The sequence below is a fragment of the Sciurus carolinensis genome, chromosome 11 (genome assembly GCF_902686445.1).
Source record: "Sciurus carolinensis chromosome 11, mSciCar1.2, whole genome shotgun sequence".
Classification (NCBI taxonomy): Eukaryota; Metazoa; Chordata; class Mammalia; order Rodentia; family Sciuridae; genus Sciurus; species Sciurus carolinensis.
In genome coordinates, this window is record NC_062223.1 from 25,334,606 (window position 1) to 25,339,013 (window position 4,408).

Sequence of the window (4,408 nt, forward strand, 5' to 3'; positions counted from 1 at the left end):
GTCGCTTACCCTGCGAACTTTAACTCGTCGTTTACCCTGCGAACTTTAACTCGTCGCTTATCCAGCGAACTTTAACCTGGCCAGACTGTACTTTACTTTCCCTGTATTTACCTGATCAGTTCCTTCTTTGTAACTCAAGTTCCCGGGTTTCGGCACCACTTATGATCGCCCACCACCCGCAGGCGGTGGGAAATCACAATGCATACGCTCTTCTTGATCACAGGAAAAAAAAAAAGGCTTTATTCCACAAGTCTCAGACTTATATTGAGAACATCAGCCTATCAGAGAGTAGACTACCAGGAAAGTCAGCCTATCAAGGAACAGTCTCCAGGGAGATATCAGGATTGCCTCATGTACAACAGCCAACCAGAGTTACTTCCTAAAACTTGAATATGAGTGCAGCTATGTCTGGCAAGCTGCCAGGTGCCATCTTAGAGATCAGGCCACGGTGCGGCTCTGGGGCCCTCAGAGCCTGCCCCTGACACCCATGTGTGTGCATGATATTTTAACATCTGCATAAAAGCGTTGTTCATGATTTATTCAGTCTCACTGAGATTGATATGGGCACTAAATTATTACTTATCTCACTGCCATAGAAAAGGCTATTAAGAATCTTTTTGTGACCATGAGTGGCTGTGTGTATTTTAAGTATTTATTATAAATAATATTATTTGTAAGTATTTAAAATTATTGCCTAAGAGATCGTGCCCACTTAAATCCCTACCAAGAATATTTAGGGTTAACTCTTTGACAGACCTTGACATTACTGTTTATTAAAAAGACATTTTTTAAAAAAAAATCACTGTTTCAGTTTGACCACTGAAGATGTATCTATTTGAACTTTTAATTTCAATGTACTTGTGAATAAAAATCAAACTTTCTTATGATTCATCCTAATAAGGGAAAGGGTGTCTTCTAAAACTGGTACTTCTCCAATTCTGTATTTGTTCTGCTTTTTTTTTTTTTTAAGTTGACCTGTGGAATCCATTTAAAGTTGAAGCAAATATGCTTTCTTCTGGCAAGAGATTTTTTAATATATATAATCCACTTCAGAGTTAATTTTGCTTTTGACTGAGCTATTATTTGGAGAACATATGTGACAAGGTTCATAGAAAAATTTATCCCATATTGGTATAGTCAAAATAAATGAATTGCCATTTTATTTCTACCTTTTCTTCCTTGAAGTCAGGAAATGGAACATCTGATAATATCAATTATAATTTCATTGAAAGTTTCAGCTATGACTTGGAGCATTTCCTGCTAACATTTGCAAAAATTCTTATTGCTTAGTCATGAACATGAAATTTGGAAAATATTCTGATTGGTGTATTTTCTCTTTTTCCTGTATTATAATGTGTCTCCTGGGGTCTTAAGAAAATCTACTCAAAGATTCTGAAATATAAAGAGTAAAAAGAATAATTTAAGTTTGGATAACAATATTATAAAAATTACATAGTTTAATGATAGATGCTGGATTTGGACATGAGAAACATTACAGTGTTTTAAGAGGTAAAGTAAAAAGAGATTGATTTAGTTAAAGCAAAATATTAAACTAAGTCTTGCTGGATCAGAGCAACTGTCTTATTCATTCATAAAATTCTGTTTATTGTTTTAATTATTTTCCCTTTTCATCCCTTCTCTTCTCCTCTCTCTCTTCAGGAAGGCAATTTAAAATGTTTAGAATGCCATTTATTAAATGTTCAGAATATTTATTAAATAAATATATTAAATTGCATTAACAGGTTCAAGAATGTACTGAGGTACCTTCATTATCTCTCTCTGTTTCTCTGTTTCTCTTTCTCTATCCCTCTCATTGTGTGTGTGTGTGTGTGTGTGTGTGTGTGTGTGTGTGTGTGTGTGTTTGAATACTTAGACTCCAAGAGAGGCTATCTCAAATGTTTAAACAATAATTATTCTAATGTTCAACAAGCTTATTATATAGCTACATTCTATGGGAGTACCAGGTTCAAATAATGTAAAAGTCTATTGAGGTAAATCTAGCTTAAGTGTTTTTTAGATTTGCAATGCATGACTCTGCCATTGATAGCTTCATGCTGAAGACTAGTGAACCGCATTCACTTTGGAAAGTTGCCTACTCATACCAAATCCACGAAAGCAATGTTTAATTTGCTTGATGAAGCATTTGCTTTTTTATTACATTTTCTATGTCTTATTTAATTATTATCATATCCAATATGGAAAATGAGTGAAATAGTTGTTAGGAATTCCATATTATCCAGTAAAAAGAATAAAAAAGTGACTGGAACCTATCGGGAGTTATCATTAATAGTATCCATTTTAAAGTTGCAATTTTATGACTGAGAATATGTATTCAACTTCAAAATTTAGTATTCATTTCACAGTTTTTTTTCATTTCTTCTTTGCAGATTGTTTCCAACCTGTGATGTCCCCACATCAACTGAAACCATGTGGGAAAACAGTAATGTGACTGAGTTCATATTGCTAGGATTGACACAGGATCCTCTGAGTCAGAAAATGGTGTTTTTAATCTTCTTAATTTTCTATGTGGGAACTGTACTGGGGAATGCACTTGTCATTGTGACCATTGAACCCAGCAGGACACTTGGAAGTCCCATGTACTACTTCTTATTTTATCTGTCCGTTGCTGATTCCTGTTATTCAACATCCACAGCCCCTAAGCTAATTGTGGATGCTCTCTCTGAAAAGAAACTCATATCCTACAGTGAGTGCATGACACAGATCTTTGCATTGCACTTATTTGGATGCATGGAGATCTTTGTCCTCATCCTCATGGCTGCTGATCACTATGTGGTCATTTGTAAGCCTTTGCATTACCCAAGGATCATGAGGAGGCAGGTCTGTCTCATCTTGATTGTCCTTGCCTAGATAGGGTCTTTTATGCATTCCATTGCTCAGGTTATCCTGGCCTTGAGATTGCCCTTCTGTGGACCCAATTTGATTGACCATTACTGCTGTAATCTGCAACCCTTGTTTAAAATCGCCTGCACACTTATTTGCTGAATCTGCTGTTGGTGACTAACAGCGGGGCAATTTGTTTAGTCAGTTTAACAATTTTCACAATCTCATACATTGTCATCCTGTATTCACTGAGAAATCATAGTGCAGAAGGGAGGAAAAAAGACCTATCAACTTGCACATCTCACATCATTGTAGTGGTCTTGTTCTTTGGCCCGTGTATATTCATATATACACACCCCCCAACCACATTCCCCATGGACAAGATGGTGACAGTATTTTATACTATTGGAACACATTTCCTCAACCCACTGATCTACACACTGAGAAATGCAGAGGTGAAAAATGCCATGAGAAATCTATGGCATTCTGAAATGACATCAGAAAGCAAGGGATGAATTGAGGGTTCAACCTCATATGTATCCAGATATGATATGACTGAATCTCTATGAATATTAAATATGATCATTTCTGATAATTGTAAGAGTAATATGTACTTACATATACATTTATCAGTTCTTAATTTTGTTAGTTGAAAAGCAGTATGAATTCCATGGTATCTCTCTCTTTTTTTTTTCTTTTCATAGAACTCATTTGGAAATTAAATCATGAAGTTAAAGAAAATATTCTCTCTCTGAAGATTCTCTTCCTTTCCAGTCACTGTTGTTCTAGAGCCTGACTACTCTACATTCTAAAATCATGTACCTGATTTCCTTAGTTTTCTGTGTTTTGACCTCTGACTGTAAATATCCCTCACATATTTAGTCTGACTCCTTCTTTCCCTTAGAGTTCCTTTCTGGAACTTGTGAACATGAATTACAAGTCACATCAATCTTCACTCTGATTTGATGAGAAAACATTTATTCTATCAGAGCAGTTGAAACTTATGAGTATAGATAAATAAAGGTCAGTCAGTTCATTGTGTTTTTTTCTTCACTCTGTAAGGCATTGCCAGTAAGGTAGCAAGTGTCTTTGAACACTCACAGACAAAGAAATTAACTGATGGTATCAGAAGAACCCATGTCATTTATGACCGGTTTGTCTTTATAAAGTTCCATCCTTTTAAACAAGAGGCTCCTTTGATATAAAGTTATTCTAAACTATGTATTTCTTTTACCTTTGCTAAACTAATCAAAACATTGTGAGTATTTTTAAGAACTGAGTATAAATGGAATTGAGATATTCAGGGTTTTTCTCTTTTGTTTTGTTTTGTTTTTTACAAAATTAGTGGATGTGAGGAAAGAGGCACACTCTTACATTGCTGGTGGAGTGCAAATTGGTGCAGGTACATGGGAAAGTAGTATGGAGAATCCTCAGAAAACTTGGAATAGACCCACATTTTGACCCACTCCTCGGTTTATACCCAAAGGACTTAAAATCAGCAAGCTACAGTAACACAGCCACATCAATGTTTATAGCAGCTCAGTTCACAATAGCTAGATTGAGGTAC

The 4,408-nt window shown here is 35.5% G+C and overlaps 1 pseudogene; it reads left to right on the top strand.

The window, feature by feature from the left end:
• Positions 1–2,427: 2,427 nt before the first annotated feature.
• On the top strand, positions 2,428–3,356 carry LOC124960706 (olfactory receptor 4C11-like; annotated as a pseudogene).
• The last annotated feature ends 1,052 nt before the right edge of the window (positions 3,357–4,408 follow it).